The sequence below is a fragment of the Protopterus annectens genome, chromosome 5.part0 (genome assembly GCF_019279795.1).
Source record: "Protopterus annectens isolate FY-2018-M chromosome 5.part0, PAN1.0, whole genome shotgun sequence".
Classification (NCBI taxonomy): Eukaryota; Metazoa; Chordata; order Ceratodontiformes; family Protopteridae; genus Protopterus; species Protopterus annectens.
The window spans coordinates 850,667,549-850,689,263 of record NC_056735.1 but is presented as its reverse complement, the minus strand read 5'-3'; positions in this window follow the sequence as shown (position 1 = coordinate 850,689,263).

Genomic DNA, 21,715 nt, shown 5'->3' with positions numbered 1-21,715 from the left:
ATGCCGAAAGGGGCATTGTACTCAATAATGGGTCTTGTACGGGAAGAATATAGGGATGTTATGACCACCTTGTCCCTGGATGAGATACCCTTACTAATGAGGTGGGCCATGTAGAAAGCTTTCTGTACAACAGAGGCAATATGGTGGTCAGAAGTCAGTTTGCTATCTACCTGAGTGCCCAAGTCCCTCACGACTGATTGTGTGCTTATGACCTTGTTATTAATGTGATAATTTGTGGGGATGTCACTTTCCCCAAAGGGGAAAATGATTGCTTTTTTGGCATTCAGTTTAAGCCCATGTTTCTGGCATCAGTCATTTGTTTGGGTGAGACCCTTTTGGAGGATATCCACATCACTAGGGGAATTCATGACAGCAACCAGCTTGCAGTCATCTGCAAACTTGGTCAACCATAGCCCACTAGTTTTGGTCTGCACCTCAGAAAAGTATATCCCAAACAACAAAGGCCCAAAGACCAATCCCTCGGATACACCACTCATTACGGGTTGACTGCTTGAGGTGACTTCTCCTATTTTGACTAGGTGGGTTCTATCAGTGAACCAGTTTGCTACACGTCTGGTAACATGCAAATTGATGCCTAGTCGAGAGAGTTTATCTATTACACCTGAGTGGGGAATAGTATCAAAGGCTTTGGCCAGGTCAGGATAAGTGGTGTGCCCCACCTTCCCCTCATCCATGGCTTTGGTGACTGTCTCAAAGAAGACTACCAAATTTAACAGGCATGACCTTTCCTTGACAAAATCAAACTGTGTGGGATTGAGTGTTTGGAGGTTGCCAATGTCCTTGTTATTGAGGTCCATGATAATCCACTCCATGGCCTTGTAGATCAGGCTAGTTAGACTGATGGGTCTAACATTTCCTGGATTGGTGGACGCTCTACCTTTGTTCAAAAAGTTTGCAGTGGCTGTCCTCCTCTCAGCTGGGATGAAGCCAGTACTCAAGCTTTGGTTGAATAGGGTGCCTAATGGTGCTGCAAGTTCCTGCCTGAGTTCATGTAGGATGGAGCTTGGGATATTATCGGGTCCCATGGAGGCTGTATTTTTTGCTTTTTAGTGGGCAGAGATGACTTTCTCCCTAAAGATAAGGGGAGGGGGCAGGTGCTGTTGATGTCCTGATTTACTGATGGGGGGGGGGGGGGGCAGAGGGATGAAGCTTTCACTGAACTTGTCTGCCAGCAGGTTGGCTATATCTACAGTGTTTATGTATGTGGTGTCCTTAACCACCATTTCTGAGCACATCTGAGTGCTTCCCTTGAGATTGCTGACATATGCAAAGAAAGTTTTGTGATTGTCTTTAGTTGTTATGGCCAGTCTGGACTCAAAGTTTGCTTAGGAGGATTTCACTAGTGCTCCTATTTTCTTGTTCAGGCCAAGGAGAGATTGCTTCCAATTAGGCACCTGCTCCTTCTTGGTCCTGGACAGCAATTTTTTTCCTTTTATTATAGAGTTTATTTATTGTAGATGTCCACCAGACGGGTTTACTCTTCCTTGAGGAGGATGATTTTGTCCTGTTGGGTATTCCTGATTCCATGCACCTATATAAATGCTTTTATAGTACTTTGATGTAAGTTTGGACATATGTGCCTATTCCTATGGAGGGGGAAGGGACTGTGAAGCTGTTTATACCTTCCCTCAGGAGGTTGTAATCAGCTTTGGAGAAGTTTTTCTGTTTTTTTTTTTTTGACCTTATCTGGGAGATGGTGACTTTGAAAGTGACTGCTTTGTGGTCAGATATTACCATGGAGGATAACACTGGAGGGATACTGCAATTGTTACTCATGTTGGTTAATACCAAATCCAATATATTTTTACCTCTTGTGGGGGTGTCGACCAGATGGTCCAAGCATTTGCTTTGATGAAATCAAGGAATCTCTGGGTATTTGTGTTTTTGTATGAGTTTGTGTTTTGGCATAAATAGTTCTTCCAATATATGGTTGGATAGTTAAAGTCGTCCAGGATTAGGGTAAAGGGTTGAATCCTGATATATTCAAAGAGGTCCAGATAGGTGGAGTGGGCATCTTGAGTCAAAGTTGGGGGCCTGCAGCTACCTATGATTTGAATAGTGGCTCTGTCAATGGTTAACTGCTCCTGGAGTGTCTCCTGTGTGTCATACTGTTTGAGTAACCTGTAGGTGTGTATGTCTTTAATATATATTGCTAGTGCACCTCCTTTTGCTTTGCTGCCCATGGATTGGGGTCTGAATGTATGATAGGATGCATGACCTGGTATAGATGGGGTGCTCTCTGCAGCTTTGAACCAGGTTTCTGTGACTGCACAAATGTCAGCATCTTCCAGGGTTAAGAATGCTTGCAATGAGTGTAGTTTCATGTTTAGACTCCAAGCATTTAGCAGCATGAACATTCATTTGCATTTTGATGACATTTTCATGTTGGTAGTTTTGACCTCATGGCATTACCTAAAAAAAGGCACTATGGGAGAGGCAAGAGCCTTTGCCAGGAGCCTGAAGCCCAAGAGACACAGATGCAAGCGATCTCTGGCAAAGCATCATGGTATGTCAACCACCACCCTACACCTTCCTTTATTCTTCCCCCTGTGTCTTACTGTCTGCTTTTTTTAAGCAAGAAACATCTTTATTAAATTATCACTTATGACATAGGCAATCATACATTTGTATAACTGAATACAAAACATATTGACATAATCTTAGTTGCAAACATTATACATCACAAACAACATTTACATAATTTTGGTTGCCAGCATTATACACATCACTTATAATCTACCCAGTCATTGTCAATCAAACATTAAATAGCTCATTTAAATGTTGTCTTCTTTTAAACCTCATTCCTCTCCTGTATGTATTGTTCCAATAATTACCATTTTTTTCTATGTAATTTGCTCTACCCTTTTCCTAAAGATTCCAATTCCAGTTGTTTTATGTCTATTAATATATTCACTGCTTCTAGTACAGGTGGTTTAAACTTTGATTTCCATTTTCTAGCAATTGCTTTTTTGACAGCCACCTAAATTAGACTCAGCAAGGTCTTATTATGTTTAGGCAATTCTGATTCTGTATCATAGCTCAGAAAAATCATTTCCCTAAACCAATTTGCTCACCCAGTTATCTCTGATACAGTAGTCTGCAGGGACTCTTTGAAGTCTGACAACTCATTACACTCCCAGAAAATATGTTCCCAATTATCACTTTCTTACCCATCACACTTCCAACATTTGCTGTCTATCTGAAGAAACATTCTTTCAAGTCTGTTGGGGTACAACAATACATGCGTAAACATTTCTAAGCAAAAATCCTAAATCATTTAGATTGGGTTGTATATTTGGTAGACATACATATATCCGCCATTGTCTCTTTTCAATTGCTTATGCAATTTCTCTCCCCAATTTTTTCTAACCTCCTCTGACTGATTTTTGCAGTTAATCATGCAATATTTTATATGCTCTACCTGTTATTCCATTTTTAACAACAGCTTCTGTTCTAGATTCTACAAAAAACTCTACCAGTGTGTGTCTTTCATTTAGGAACCCCTATTTCTTTCTCTTTGCCTGTACTCTGATAGCAATCCTTGATAGAGAAGGTAATCTCTAATCTGCATTCCAAATAAATTCTTGGCGTCTCCCCATTCTATTAGCTTTCCCTCTCTAGTTATTTGCTCCCAATGCCTTGGTTCCTTTGACAGTTTTCTCCAATAAATTCCAGACTCCTCCTGCCTATTGTTTGTATCCCTAATTGCAGCCATCCCTATCATCAGAATCTCCTTTCTCTATTCCCATATTGGCTTAGTTCTTAGAATACTTTCTGCTACTATATGAATATAATATTCAATATGATTTATGTTATTCTCCTTAAAGATCTGCATCCAAAATCCCAGTCCCTCATTGTTTCTTGAGCTTCCCCCATTTTATCATCATCCCCTTCCACTTTGAATCATAGGTTTCTGCTTGTGCTATGTATAGAATCATAGGAGGTTACTAGGCTATCAACCCAGATGTCATTTCAAGCCTAGCAGTAGCATATCAATGTAACACCATAGATACTTGGAAATAACCCGGATTGTATTTATTAATGACTGCCCATGTCCAGGAGGGTTGTGGGTGCTACTGCCAATAAGAATTTACTGTGCCCCATCTACTTGTCTGGGTTCCTTTTGAGCAGTGTCATAGAGATGCTCTGCTTCATATGAATTAGCAGCCTATTCCAAAGATGTGTCAGTCACTGGGAGACAAATCTGTCCCTCAAGCATGTCTTATTCAAATTAAGGGCCATACTTAGGTCCCTTGAATGGGTAGCTCTGTTCCCATTTGATTTACAGACGTGCAGCAAATTCATTAGGTTTGGGTCAGAGATTGCTCTGTGAGCCAGGCATAGGTCTCCCATAAGACGTCTATACAGTACTGAGTATACTAACAGGGACTTTAGTTGGTCTGTTTAAGGCATGTGCTGGAGGTCCTTGATTTTCTTAGAACCCACTGAGGTCTCTCCAATTGCTGCAGATGCTTTGTATGGTACACAGCAAAAGGGATATTATACTCAATTATGGGCCTGATTAGTGATGAGTACAGAGGGGTTATAACCTCCTTTGCTCTAGAGGTGATGTCTTTGCTAATCAAGTGTGCTACTTAGAAAGCCTTTCTTACTACACTAGACACATGGTGATCGAAGTTAAGGTCGCAGTCTAATTGTGATCCCAGAGCTCTTACCACTTCATAGGTACCTAGGGTATTGTTGTTAATTTGATAGTGTGAGGGAACATTGTTTTTACCAAAGGGAATGATGATGCATTTCTTTGCATTAGTTTTGAGGCCATGACTAAGACATCAGTCATTGGTTTGCATAAGACCCTCCTGAAGTATACTGACATAATTTCTGGATTCAGTAATTGCACCCAGTTTGCAGTCATCTGCAGACATGGTCAGCCACAGCCCCTTAGTTTTGTTCTGAACTTCTGAGAAGTATATACCAATCAGTAGGGTTCTTATCACTGACCCTTGTAGCACCCCACTGATGACAGGTCTGCTGGTTGATGTGGGGTCACCCACTTTGATAGTGCGTGACTGGTTTGTGAGCCAGTTGGCAACCCATCTTACAACAAAGGAGTTTACATTCAGTTTGCTAAGTTTATTGGTAATGCCTGAGTGTGGGATTGTGTCAAAGGCTTTTGCCAAGTCAAGGTATGCTGTGTGGACAGATTTGCCCTCATCAATGGCCCTGGTCACCTTTTTAAAGAAATCCACCAGGTTTAGCAGGAGGATCTGCCCTTAATGAAACTGAATTGGGTCGGATCCAGGGTTTGGAGGTTGCCTATGTCTTTATTTATGAGTTCCATGATGATATGTTCCATGGCTTTACAGATGACACTGATCAGACTTTTCCTGGGTCTGTTACTTTGCCACCTTTATGGAGGGGAATAACCGTTGCTGTTCTCCATTCCATTGTAACATAGCCAGCGGTTAGGCTGTGATTGAATAGGGTACTTAATGGTGATGCTAGTTCATGTTTTAGTTCATTTAGAAGACAGCCTGGGATGTCATTTGGTCCCACAGAGGCTGTTTTTTGCCTTAAACAAGGCTTTAATGACCTACTCTTCAGATATGTAGGGTGAGGGGAAGTTGGGGGCAAGGTTAGTGATAAGTTTGGAGGGGATAAGGGCATGACATTTTTAACATATCTGTCCACTATCATGTTTGCTATCTCTGTGGGATCAGTGTGTGTGATACTGTTAGTCATTAGTTTGGCATATGCTTGGGTCCTTCCTTTTAATCTACATCAGTAGCTGTAAAAGGCCTTATGATTATCTTCGGCTGTAATTACTAAGTTTTTCTCAAAGTTACCCTCAGAGGATTTGACATGTTGTCTTATTTGCCTGTTGAGGCTAAGGACAGTGCTTTTTCATTGTTGGGGCCTCACCTTAGTTTTGTTAGACAGCAACATTTTGCATTTGTTGTAAAGTTTATTGATGCCAGATGCCCACCAGCGTGCCTTTTTTATTTGGAACTCTGACTTTGAATCTGTCTGGAACAGCCAAGTGTATACTTTTATACAAGTGATTGTACAGGCCTTTAGTGTAAGCTTTGGTGGAGTTAATACTTCCAGATGGGAGTGAGGCTTGGAATGCACTTATACCTTCTCCTAGGAGGGTATAGTTTGCTTTGTTGAAGCTTTTTAGTCTGCCTTTGCCCTTAGTGAGTTCTGGTATTATTGCCAGTTTGAAGGCGACTGATTTGTGGTCAGATTTAACTAATGAGGGTCCGACAGGTGCAGTGGTGCATCTCTTTGTCATGTTAGTCAGGACTAGATCTAGTATGTTTGTTCCTCTTGTTGGGGTTTGAACAATTTGTTCCAGGGCATTTGAGTTAACAAAGTCAAGGAACTTTTGGGCTAATGAGTTAGGGCTAGAGTAGGTTTCCCAGTTGATGGTGGGATAATTGATATCCCCCACGACCCGAGTGTTTGGCAATATTTGGATTGACTCCAGTTTGGTCAAGTAGGCCTCATGCGCATCATGATCCATGGAGGGGGATCTATAGCTATGACTTGAATGGAGGTCTTACCCACAGTAATCTGAACATGGAGTAGCTACATGGAGTTGTCAAGTCTACCTAGCTGAGAGGTAAATTTATATCTAATACCGATAGAAACACCATCTCCTGTGGTTCTCACATGTTCATTTTGCAGTCTGAAGGTCGGAAGGCACTGCAGCCTTGCAAGGCCTGGGTACTCTCTGAGGCCTTGAACCAGGTTTCTGTGACTGCACAGACATCTACATCCTCCAGTGATAGAAGTGCTTCCAGGGTGTGCAGTTTTTGTTTTAAGCTCCTGGCATTTAGCAATATAAACCTTATTTTGTTATGATTATCAATTTTCACGTCAGCAATTTTGTTTTTGAGACCTTGCCTAAAAAATGCACTGCAGGAGAGGCAAGAGACTTTGCCAGCAGACGAAAGCCAAGTAGTGTCAGGTGCAAACCATCTCTGGCAAAGCAGTGAGGTTTGTTGATCATGTCGTCCCAGGCTGATAGAAACTGGATCTTCTTTGAATGACACAAAAAATTAAGCCAATTATTGAAATTGATCATTGTTTTGTTTATAATGTGGCATCATTCCAGGTGAGGGTAATATGTTGCTCAGGGCTAGGGACATAATTTCCTGGGGCACATACTCAGAGAGCTCAATCATGTCTCTCTTCATATAGACAGAGTCATAATGGTACTTGTTGCTGACAGACCTGAGTACATGTGTGTTCTGATGAATCCTGGCACCAGACAGGCAGCTGACAGTGACTCTCTTCTTATCTAACCTGGTGAGTGGGATATTTGTGTGTTTCACTATGGAGTCACCAGTGACAAGAAAATTTGTTTTTTAAGTGTTACACCTTAAGGGCTTGGTAGGAGAGGCACTGGTGTTAGTATGTGTCTTGAGTGCTGTGGGAACAGTTAGTTGAAGAAGTCTTTTGCATGGAGGTTTCTGATATTTCAGCAAGTTTTTTCAGAAAACCTCCATGTATGTTGATTCATGTGTTGGATGCGTACTATGTGTATGAGTAGTGGTACTATGTGTGTGAGCAGTGATGGATAAGTTGACAACCTCTTTGGTGTTACTGTTTTGAGTGTGAGAGAGGAGGGATTCAAGATGCCTGGTGTAGATACATCGCTCACACTCTGTACTAGAGTGATTTATTAGTAGAGGGTTGTCAGTGTACATAAGGTTGTTGCTACACTGCCTTAGGAAACATAAGCAACAAGGCTGGCAGGAGAAACAAGGATAGTCCAACTGTCCATAATGCTAGGTTTGAAGAACTGTTATCACAAAGTTGGTACTTTCAAGACTGATCTAGAAGGTGCTCTGTAGATGGATGTTTCTGATGGGGTTTTTGGCTGGTGGTATTATAGGTCATAGCTCACTAACAATACTTCTTATACAAGGGATGTACTATTGATGAGGACTACACTAATGTACTATAGCTGTATGTAATGGAAAAAATGTAGAAATTATCTGTCTGGCTATGGTGCACATTTGTGCAGCAGTACATGGTGCTGCATGAGGTCCAAGCAAGTAGAAACCCACTCAAATATGGTGCTTAAATAACAGAAACTAAAAACTAAAAAAAAACTTTTAAAAATCTCAGAAGAACCAATGATGGTGCTTACTCAAGCCCTAGACCAACCATCCTTCACCAGATAGGTTTCAGTCAGCACACTTCTCTCACAAGGATGCAGAAGGGCCCCTACCAATCAACGATTGCTGGGAAAATATGCTCAGAATACAACAGCCACTACAAACAGACCCAGATGCAACATACCTGTATCTGTACTATGCTACAGCTACTAGCTACACTAATTTAGGCCAGAAACACTAAAACATGTTTTAAACAGCAGCAAAAACAGCAGTGAGACACTAAAAACATTTTAAACAGCGGAAAAAAACAGGAAGGAGACACTAAGGAATGTTTTAAACAGCAAACATATAATTTATTTAAAACACTGCTTGGTGGGAAAACAGAAAAAAACAGAACAAATGCTTTACAAAGTTGGTAGGAAAACAGAACAAACAGAACAGATGCTTTGCAGACAGTGAAACGTAGCTACAATTATTTTGCAAACAATGAAAATAGCAAAATAAAGCTTTACAACAGTGAAAACAGCAACCAAATATGATTCAACAGGCACAGTAAGGCAGGCAAATGCAGTACAAACAGTGCAGTTTAGTTTACAGTATTAAATAAGCAGAACAGAATAAAAAGTGTTATGATTATTTAATACTGTAAATTTTGTAAGAGCCTGTGTAACTCTAAAATACCCCTTCAAATCAGGTAATCCCAATCCACCTTGTTCTATTGGAAGAATCAGTTAATCCCAGTTGACTCTTGCAGTCTTCCCCTTCCAGATAAACTCATTCACCTCTTTATTAATTGCTATTCACAACTTCTCCAACTGTTGATAAAAATATGCTTTACCTGTGCATAAGACTAAAGGGACTAAAAACATAGTAACTGCTTGTATCTTACTATCCACATCCATATAAAAGAGCTTCCAATTTCTCAGTTTTTGTATTATCTTTTGTTTAGTCTCTTCCCATATATCTTTAGATGCCACACCAGAATAATTTTTAGTCCATACTCCTAAGTACTTCATTTTATCATGTCCCCATGAAGTTGAATATTGCTGAACCAATTTGTGTGTGAGTGCATAATTTACAACTATTGCCTTTGTTTTAGCTTCATTAATTTTGCATCCCAAAAAGATTTGCAACTGTCTCAAAATGTTTCACATCCCTGAAATGTCCTTTCTGGTTTTATCAGGTATAAAATAATATAATTTGCAAATACAGCCAGCTTTTCTTGACCACCATACGAATTATATCCTTACAATTCTGAGTCCCATATTTTATTTGCCCATTGTTATTTGCATTATATTTTGAACTAAGTGGAAAGAGGACACCTCTGACTGGTTCCACTGCTCAAGCATTAATTATCAGAGAGGAACTCACCCACTTTAATTTTCACTTCCAATCCCTCATACATCCTCTTAATCAACCTTACAATTTCATCAGGGAATGCAAGTGCTTCCATTGCCCTGCTCATAAAATCCCAACTTATTCTGTCAAATGCTTTCTCTGCATCAAACCACCAACAACAGTGGTATTTTCTTACATGCTGCTTCCCTCTGGATCATCAATGTTCTGTTACTGTTGGCAAATGTTTGCCTCCTCTCTACAAAGCCACACTGATCCAGATATATAAATTTTGGCATGACTTTTGCCATTCTTTTAGCCACTATATACATAAGTATTTTATAATTATGGTTTAGTACTGAAATGGGCCTGTATGAAGCTAGATCTGATGGGTCTTTACTCTCTTTAAGTATTACAGCTACCACTGCTTTCTTCCAGGATCTTGGTACTTCTCGTTATGTTAAAATGCTGTTAAACAAAACCTTCCAGATCTTTATCTTTTTTTCCCTCTTAGCTTCCAAAGTTCCACAGGAATACCATCTATTCATTGGGACATTCCTGTGGATTGATTATACATCTCCATTTTTATCTCATCTCCTCCTATCCTGTTAGTAACTGAGCATCATCTACTTATAACCTTGGCATATTTAATTCTTCCATAAATATTTCCATGTGTACCTTTTCTTGATTTTCATGTTTCTCTGCTTCACACAGATTTGGAATTTCCAAAATGTTTCTAACACCTCTACAGGATCTTTGGTTGTCTTCCTTTTTGTAAGCTCCCTATGCTTGATGACAGTCCTTTCTACGTTCTGTTGCCTGAGTCGTTGTGCTAAAAAATTGTGTGCTCTAGAGTTATTATCAAAAACAGTTACTTAACAGCAATATTTCTAAACTCATGCATATTATCGAGGTAATCCTTTATTTTCTCTTTAGTATTCTGCAGTTGCTCCTATTCTTGTTCTGTGATATTCCCATTCTGCAATAATTTAACATTTGCAAATCCCCTCTAAATAATTCTTGTTGCTTCTTAACCATATCTCCCTTTCTTTTATTTCCACCCTATTTTTAAATTATAGTTTAATTTTATCCCACTCCCTAGCTATATTTCAGAAGAAATTTCTACCTTCTCTAATAGCTCCTGAATAATTTCCACTGCCCATTCCTTAAAGTCCCCTCTTTTCAACAGATAGGTGGGAAAGTGCCAATGTCCCATTTTTACTTCATTACCCTGTGTTTCTATTTCAGTTATTATTGGTGCATAATCTGAAATAGTTATTCGGTGCATATTAAGATTTAAATGCACATATTCCTGTGAAATGTAAATTCTGTCTAAGCTAGCCAAATTTTTGTATCTTGGGAATAATATGTAAATTAACTCCAAACTCCTAGTACTGAATTCACATCTTCCATGTCAAGTATTTGCATAATTTCTTCAAAAGGCTACCCTTTTTGTTATATTTTCCCTTCTATGCCCCCCAGACACATCTTCACTGTTGCAAACCAAATTCTAGTCCACATCTATTCCTTGAAAGCTGATTATTTCTCCCAGAATTTTCTTAAGCTCCTTTACAGCAGTTTTAAGTGGAATATAAATACATGCCAGTGTAATCCTCCTCCCTTGCCAGTAGCCCCTTAGTAGTAAAAATCTACCATTATCTTTTTTATCCTCTTCTATCATTATTGGAGCTCCTCTGCTTGACCCCATTTTCAGCACTGTCTTATTAACACCTTTTCACACACTTACTCTGGTCAAAAAATAAATTCACACACCATGCACATGGCCAGAATACCCCATAAAACAAATACTCACTTTTTATTTTCAACGATGGCAAATATATGTAAATGAGAATTCATGTCTTATGGCAAAACTGAAGATTTTACCTTCAGCAGCTGTAATGTGGTTCTTGTTGCATAACTGTTCTTAGCCCCAGTGAATGACAGAAAGACTAATAGCACTATGAGGAGATATCTTTTTATTTGTTTAATAGTCTGCAAGTTTTAATGGGCACCATATGGGATATTTAAATTCTCATTAATGTAATGACATATGCTGCTCCCATATTCCCTTACTTCACACTGTTTTCATTGTCTCTTCAAATGTCTGAGTTTTAATACCTGAAATATGGCTTGCTTTGCCATGTGTCCAGCTAATGCTCTGTTTTAGAAACTGCTGCCGTGGATTGACAGATGTTTGAATCCAACATTGTCTAAAACATTAGCTAAGGTTTTCTTTCTCATAATTTTTTTCTTGTGAAGGAATGGATAGATATTCTATCCCCCCACTATTATCCTGCTTATTCCTTTATGTAACCAAACAGTGTCTCAGCCCTTCTCACCTGCATATGCAAGGCATCTGGACAAAGCAAAAAGTAATGGTGGCAAAGGCTCAGAAACTGAGTGCAGGTTATTATTATTGCTTCTATGCAATTAGGAAGATGCTATGATAATAGATTTAGCATTAGCATGCATTTTCTGAAAGATATAAAATTCTACATGCAGACATATGCTAATGTGCAGTGCCTTCAAAATTCAATGATTTGCAATGTAAAATCAAATTCTGTGAGGGACAAAACAACATAAAATATGTGAGTTATATGATTTGTAGCTGCCAGTGTTGGAATCCAGCCATATGTCAAGCATTAGTTAAGGTTTTCTTTTGAATAACTTTTTTCTTCTTAAGTACTGCATAGATATGTTAGTCCAACAGAAGTTTGCATATCCCTTTATTTAGTATATCAGTATCCTACTGCTGCTCATAACCTTCCATCAGTATGTACAAAGACATATGGAAAAAGGTTAAAAAATAGGGACAGATTACAAGTATTTCTGCTATACACTTAGGAAGTGGATATAATAAAAGACTTAGCATTACCATGCATTTTCTGAAGGATATGAAGTCCAACATGTAGATGTCTATTACTACATAGCGATTTCAGACCACAATGATTTAAAATAAAAACACACATTATATAAGGAACACAACAACATGGCTTGAACATGTGGGCATTCAACCAAAAAGTGCACAGTGAGAGTTATGCCACTGTTTTAGCCATATAATAAACATTATTCTCTAATGATCATGACAGATGTCTAACTGATGACAAAGAAAACATTAACACAACACACACATATTCTGAAATGGCTCAGAATAAGATCTGCCTATATATGTCTACTCTTTATTTCTGCAAACCATGGCATGGAGCACCATAAGGCACTACTAATTCTCATTCTAAGTTCAAAAAATGAAAAACTAATTATGTCTGTGCTAATATTTTGCCATCAGTTGTGCAAATTAATTTTCCAGTGGTGACCTTCAGTAAGCAGGTTGGCCATAAATTAAGTAATGTCAGTGGATTGCATTACTTGTTTATGGTTAATGACTTATTGTAGTCAAGATATGATGAGTTCACTGTGATGCTGTCTACCTACTACTAAGTGTAACTGATGTTTGCACTCAAATTGTTACTCTCACAAATGTGTTACAATGAAGTAGGACATTTGAACACATAGCTGCTGAGTATATTATGGTGTGTATTTTTGTATGTTTAGCATGTAGCCTAGTTACCTAGCACAATGTGCACACATCAGAAAGTCTGCACAGTAATAAACAAACTAATTAATTGCAAGCAATTATCTTGAGCAGAACAGTTAGGAATGCAAAGGTGACACTCCTTTGGTTGACAACTGTGATTATCATCCATCATACTAATAGTCAATTCACCTTAATGTGACACACCTTGATACCATTCACACTACAACAATGTCCAAGAATGAAGTGATGTATGAGTTATTGCTACAGTATGTACTGAGCTGTAATCAACACATTGCTGTTTTGTCTACTGGTCAAGATGCATTCCTATTCACCCAAACATCTGAAGTACACTACAACTATGTTATATTTAACACTTGTAGTAATACACCTCCTGTGGCATCAGTAATTGACAAGGTACTGTAGACTGTGGACTTAGATAAGCAGGTATTTGAATTCAACCATAATTAACCAGTGTGACTATGTGTAACAGGTAGTACTGACATCTCCTGTGACATCAACAGTTAATTCAAGGTACTCTAGCTAATGGACATAGATAGGAAGATGCTTGAATCCAGACATGACTAACTAGTGTAATTGTGTGACTGTAGCAAAAGGTAGTAGTAACAGATGCATTAGTCCAATGTGTACACTTCCATTCAGTAGAAGCATTTACACCAGGTGGGTATCCCTTAACAGTGTTATTCCCTTTTATCCCAAACATCTGTTTTTTAACACAATGATGAAGTCATCACTTCAAATGCGGTCTGTCAAACATTTGTACTAACACTTCATCTATGGTGCGAGCAGCTAAGATTCAGTTCTATAGATTGTATAGTTAGATAGGTAGGTGTTCAAATCCAGCAATGCCTTACTAGGGTGAGTGCATGTATGACTATAGGGCTAGGTAGGACAGCCTTACACAATAGATCTGATTTCTAAAGTTATACCAGAAAAGGATATCCTCAACAATTTCTGTCCCTCTTATGCCAAACATCTGGTTTGCAGCACAATGTTGATGTCATCCCTTCAAATGTGCTCAGTCTCCCTCTTCTAGTAAGTCTTTTTCAGTGGTATAAGCAGCAAATGCACAGCTCTCTAGATTTTGTATTAGATAGGTAGGTGCTCAAATTCAGAAATGATTCACTTCAATGAGTATGCATGTGTGTGTGTGTGTGTGTGTGTGTGTGTGTGTGTGTGTGTGTGTGTGTGTGTGTGTGTGTGTGTGTTTGTGTGTGCATGCATGCCTTTTACTATACTGTTAGGTAGGACTGGCTTCCCCAACAAATGAAATGTGTACATTTCCACTTATGAAAAACAGTTGCACCCAAGAGGACTCCTGTAACAATTTCAGACCCTTTTAGCTAAACCTTCTAGTTTGCAGCACAATTTTGATGTAACCCCTTCAAATGTGCTCCGTCTCACATTTGTAGTAAAACTTTTTCTGTGGCATGAGCAGTTAATACATGGTTATCTATGTACTTAGCAGGCATGTGCTCAAAAATAACAGTGAATCACTAGTATGAGTGTGTGTGACTACAGTGCTATGTATGACTAGCTTACCCAACATATCTGATGTGTACATTTCCATTCTAGAGAAATATTTACAATATGAGAGGGCTTCCTCAATAATATCTATCCTTTTTAGCCCAAACATCTGCTTTGCAACATAATGATGAGGTCATCCCTTCAAATGTGCTCCATTTCACACATGTAGTAAGACTTCTGTGGTATAAGTGGCTAATACACAATTCTCTAAATTGAATAATTAAATAGGTAGAAGTTCAAATCCAGTAATGACTAGTATCAGTGTATGTAATTCTAGTCCTAGGTAGGACTGGTTTACAAAACAGATCTGAGGTGTACGCTTCCACTCTGTGAAAATATTTACTAAGGGAGAAAGATCACCCAACTCTTTTACTCAAAACATCTGCCTTGTCACAGAATAGTGAAGCAATTTCTTTAAATATCTGCTCTACAGCATATGCAGTAAGACCTCTGCTGTAATGTGTACAGTTAATATGCAGTTCTAAAGCATGTTGACTTAGACAGGCAGGTGTTTGAATCCAGCAATGTGTAATCAATGTGTGTGTTTAGTGACATGAAATACCAGCTTATCCAACAGTTCCTCCAAAATCTTTCATTCCTTTTTAAATCACAAATAGGCCTCACAACACAATGGCAAAGGTATCCCATTCAAATATCTCTGACTCTTACAGTAAGACTTTTCTTGTGTCCCATGCAGTTAATGTAGATTGCATTGCATGTGGACTTAGGTGTTCAAATATGAAAACTGTGTGTGTGTAAAACAATAGTGACAGGCAGGACTGGCTTACCTAACAGATGGTGCTATGTCTTACTCACAATTGTGTAAATAGGAACATTGTTAAAGGATTTTAATCCCTCAAATACATATTTGCAGGTAGGTGGTAATGTTTAAATAGGATTGCTATTCAAACCAAGAGTTTTAAACTCCATGTAGGGATGGAAGAGTGTGTGTATACTAATTTACAAATTAATTCATTTTTTGTGTGTGTCTACTATTCTTGATAGAATGTTTACAGTTAACAATGTCAATTATACTTATATCTATGAGTAAGCTATTCACTAGATATAATAGTTTTTCAGTACCATATTATTTACAAATCTATGAGGGTATTATATGTAATACTTTTTTATGTTTCCTATTTTGGTAATATGGCTAACTTGAAATGCATATCAGTTAACATCAATGGATTAAATAATGGTTGTAAAATGGGTGGTTTATACAAACTTTTAAAAATACTTCATTCCCAAGTTATCTTTTTACAAGAAACACATTTAATAAAAGAAGATTTGGACAGACTTAACACTAAACACTATTCTGTATTCACTAGCTGTCATCATAATCAAAAGTGAAGTGGGATGGCTGTTTTTATGCTTTATTTGCCTGTACCTAAAATTATGAATAAATTTAGTGAGAAAAAGGCATGTTTTGTTCAGTGACTTTAGAGATTCAAAGGACACCTATACACTTTTATTAATGTCTATTAGATACTTGGATTGGGAATACAAACAGTTAAAGAACGGTTGGGGAAAATAATATGAACATCAAAGGGAAACATTCATTTTGCAGGTGAATTTAATTGTATTTTGTCTGACAAGGACACCAACATTAGCTGTAAATGGATGAAACCTGCCTCAGTCAAGGCTTTGATGGAGTTCACTGACCTGTATAACATGAGAGAAATAAATGAGTTTTCAGAGTCAGACTCATTTTTCTTTACACATTTCTTACACAGGCATGGGAACACTCACAAATAAATAGAGTATATGTTTCAAATGAGATCACTAGTAGAATAGATAACATTAAAGTACCCTCTTTCCAACTGTCAGATCATACTGCGATAAAATTTGATGTTATATTGAATTCTAGTAACAACATCCTAATTAAAAGGATTTCTGCATATGTAACCAATATGAAAGACTTTAAGGAGTGTTTTAATAAAGAAATTCAAACTATTATTGAAATTAATCATGCAGGTAACACCTTGAGATTTTTGTATGGGACTCTTTAAAAGCATACCTTTTTGGTAAAATTACAAGTTTGTATGCACAAAAAAGAAACAATGGGACAAATAATTGATAGATTTACAGGAAAAAAGTTATAAGCTGAAATTAGATAGTCAAAAAGGAAATAATAGAACAAATAAATAGTAGTAAAGTGAAGGTTACTGGAATAGAAGATATTCTGGATGTTTTCAGGTCTCATTTTAATAAGAATAATCAACACAAACCAACAACAGATACACATGGTTTAATTAAAGCATTTATAAAATATATACTGAAAATACTATCAGAAGATCAAATAAAAATTACTGACAAGCCTATATCAATGTCTGAACTCAAAATTCAAATTAGTAAATCAAAACCCAATGAGGCACCTAGAAATGATGGTATAATACCTGAATTATAAAAATAATGACTAAGGATACTTTGAGTATTTTAATAGAGGTATTTTCAATAGTTAAAGGACTTATGATGGTACCACATCCTGGAAATGCACGCTAATATATCCAATTTTAAAGCCTGACAAGGATTCAACACAATGTTATTCATATAGATCAATTTCATTATTAAATGTAGATTATAAAATATTCATGGCAATATATGCCTCTAGAATAAAACAATTTATTCCAGTTTTGATAAACAATGATCAAACTGGGTTTATAATGAACAGGAACACCTATGATAATATCAAGAGAATACTATCAATAACTGATTGTACTAATAATTAAAAAAAACTAACTTTAGTTAGGCTGAATAGCAATAGTGCACTTGATTCAGTTAATTGGGAGTACTTACTATTAGTACTGGAGGAATGTAATTTTTCAAAGATTTATTTTTTTTACAATTAATCAAACTTCTCTATGAAAACTCTTTTGAATACATTATGATAGGCTCATATACTTCCCAATCAATTATGATTACTAAAGGTACTAATCAGGGTTCTTCCTTGTCCACATTGTTTTTTCCTCTAGTTATGGAACTTTTTCCAAATTATATAAGACCAAATAAAAACATCAAAGGCATACTCGTAAATAATGATTTAATCCCCAAAATGCAGTTATGTGCAGATGACATCCTATTAACTTTGACTGATTGCAATTCATTTCTTATTACAGTGTTCTAAGCAATATAAATATTCCAGAAGAAATTGGGACTCAGTTGTAATGAGAATAAGACTAAAATAATACATGTCAATTATAATATTAATAAAATAGATAAGAAATTGCATAAATGCATTGTGAAAGATGATGAAATCACTTACTTTGGAATTATCTTGTCTGATAATATTAAGGATATAACAACCCTTAATTATAATAGTAACTTAATTCCATAAAACAAACTCTTAATAAATTGAATCATTTTTTCACTATGGAAGAGAGACTCTCCTTAATTAAAATGATTATCCTTCCTAAAATTCTATATATATAATGCAAGCTTTATCCTCCCACACTCACACAATATAAAAAAGTATAGTTCTTTGTTTCTGAGATTTTTATGGTTTCCTAATAAGCTTAGATTGATGCTTTAAACCATCCTATTGTATATTCAACATCTGGTGGTACTGGTCTTCCAAATTTAGAATTATATTCCTTATCCTCAGTTGTTAAGACAATCATTGCTTGGTTAAATAACAATTATACTGCGAAATAGAAAGATATTCTTGGAGGTATTTGGTGTAATCCAATATTTTAACAAAATCATACTATACTAAAATAGCTGATAATTAATTTCTTTGATTAGTATAAGACTACTTTATAGAAAACAAAAACAAACCAGTTAATGCTTATTATGTTAATATGATAATAACCTCCTTTACAAATTTCATTTTTAGGAACCCTAAATATAAAGCATGGATTTTCTTTGTATTTGCAATTGCCTATACTCTAAATAGTATTAATACATTTAACTTAACAACAATGGCTACATTTAAAGACAAAAAAACTGTTATACTGATATAAATTATTAGACAATGGGAAGTTACAAAATGTTGACCATATCATTAATAAGTTTGAGTTAAGCAAAGATATGTGGTTAAAATTTCAAAATTGTACACAATTTGTTGAACATAAGATTAAACTAATGTAATCAACAGTTAAAAAATATCTCCCCACATTCATGGATTTAATCATTATTCTAATGCTCCAGAATATAACTGGAAAGGGACTTCAATCTAAAATATATGAGATACTTTAAGAAATTAGCAGTATGTCACAGAGAAAGCTAATAGGATTATGTTATACTTGTTAATGATAACTCCCCAAGTGAAGATGATAAAAAACTAATACTCCAGCCTTCAAAACAAACTAGGTCATCACTAAGGTGGAGGATATTCTCTTGGAAGTTCTTACATAGAAGCTTTATCAAACTACATAAAGTTGAACTGATGTATAATAAAGACATTGAATGCTAGAGATATAAACTAAAGGTTAAAGCTGACTGGCAGCATATGTTTTACAACTGTATACAACTTAAAACATATTGGGATAATATGATTTCTCTCTTACAGTCTGTTTTTATTGAAAAATTTATGCTGACCACATCTCTTATTTTATTTAATACACCTATTCCCACTTGTGTCATGAAAATAAAATGCCCTCTTTTTTGGAGTATCTTATCATTACCAAGAAAAGTCATCACCCAAGAAAAAGAAGAATCAGATAACTCCTACTGTGAAGGAATTTGTACACTTGGAAACTGAAGTTTGTCATCTTGAACTTACCACAATCAAGACAAGAACATCTAGAATCACCTCTTCATATAACATATGGTTGAAATTCAAAGAACTGCTGGATACACAGACTTTAATAATTAACAAACAAATAATCTTATCATATTTCTTTTTCCATTTAAAAAGCTTTGTTTTATAGTAGACACCATTGTAAATAGTTAATTTAGTTATTATTGTTCTTTTAGATGTGAATATTTGTTTTATAATATTTCTATTATCATTTATTAATGTTTTGTTGCTAAAGTTTTCAGTCAAAACAATTAAAAAAACAATTTAGGGGATATATGACTATTTAAAAGCAGTGTTTAGGTAAAACCTTGAAATGTGTACTTTATGACACTATACCTTAAATTCTCCTGTGACAGACATAGATAACACACAGCTCTCTAGAGTATGGACTTACCTAACCAGTGTTTGAATTTGGTAATGTATGTGTGTAAGAAAATATTGATGAATGGGAATGGCTTACCCAACAGGCAGTGATATGACAGAATCACAGTTGTCTGAACACTAATAGAGATTAAGGCTTTTGAGACCTCAGATTACATTTTGGGGGAGGTAAAACAATTACAACACTCTTCTGATGCAGTCCCTTCAACTGTGTGGCTCACATCTGATACAATGGTTTCTGTGATGTAAGTAGTCGATATCCAGCTCTATGAACTAAGAACTCATGTTCGAGTCTGGCTATGTATAACGTGTATAAGAGAAGTATACAAGAGATTCCTAACAGGCAGGACTGGCTTCTCCAATAGAATTGACTTGTACAGTATGACGTACTGGGAATCTTTACATATGGGGAGAGAAATGGCGACTGTTGCACTCCCTTTAATGGAAGCCATACGCATTGAAACACAATGGTCAGATTATCCATTCAAGTGTGGGTGTGTTGTATGACAACTATGAAGTGAGTTATTGTGTGGGGTTATCAGTCAGTGCTCAGGGCAAGATGAACTTGATGTGTATTAGATTTTCTCAACTCCAGTGGTGTATACTTTTTTATTCTGTTCACATTATAGTGGTTACAGGCAATATCAGCTTATTCAACAGATCTTGATATGTGTCATGCTACAAAGTGGTCATAAAGTGTGATACAAACTAGGTTATGACACCTTGCTAAGGTTTTGAGATGGATAGGTAATGTTAATGCAGTCATTGCTGTACTTCCTTATGAGCATGCCCAGTATAATGATGCATTCCACTGCACATCGTTTAGCAAAAAGCACAATAAGTAATCAATGTTGTGGAATACTTATTGTTTTTTAGCAAAAAATGTCTTAATATTTGCCTCAGGCAGCATTGCTCTGTTGATATCCACTCACTGGAGAAAGTGACCGATGTGTGGAGGATGCCAATACCACTACAGACCAGTGCAGAGCTGCTACATGCAAAACATAACATTTTACACATTTTGGCTACTACCTGATGATAATGTTGCACCTGTTTGTGAGCAATGTTGTGTAATGTTATGTACATATTACAAATACTCATTTCAGGGGAAATTGCGATTTACAGAATGATAGAATACTGCCTTCATAGAAGTATACTTTGTCAGACTGTATTAAATGAGCATGTTTAGTGGCAGCAGCAGGAAGGGCACATGTAATATAATGCTTACACAGTCGCAACTGAAGTGAAATGGTCCATGTAATAGATGTCATAACAAAAAAACTACCATCAGGGAAAATTGTTTTTACTTACCTCTTTTACAGGGTAACTATATCGAGTGGTCTTCCTTTCACACATATCCAATTATGTCCAGAGGCATATGCTGGCATTCATACACACAGCTCAGATGTAAATGAACTACCTCTACAATGACTTGTGTCTTCAAGAAATTACATATTAATATACATTATATCATCTGCCCCACATTTCCCATGTGCATACATCTTAGCGATTATAGTCTGGCATCTGTAACAATGCATTGCAGCAGAATCTTCTATTAATATTTTGTTCAACGTGATAGTCTGCTTCTGTGGCAGGGCCTTGTGGATTGCACTACATATTATTTGGACTGTATTAACAGCCTTACCCAACATGCATGCAACTATTATTGTTTCCACTATGAGTATTTCTATTGGAAGTATTGTACATGTATTCCTTAATTTTCTTGGCTGGTCCCTATTTTCTATGTATGGGAAATGTCAATTACACGTTCAATGTTTCTTCCATACATTCAAGGCATGGAAATGGTTAAACTTTGTGTAACCTCTTATGTACACTCAAACGTCACAACTGATTCCTTTGGAACAGTTAGGCCTGTGTTTTATTTTGCAAAATACATGACAATGCTGGTTGAGTTCCTATATCTGTGCTACCTTAAATATATGCAATGTCCCCTACTGTATCAACTGCCTTTGTAAACTGATATTGTACCTCTCAAATGATCTTAAGTTTCATGGACATTTCCCAGAGTCTGAGTTAGACTGTAGCTCTGTCCCTCCTAATCCTTTGTAA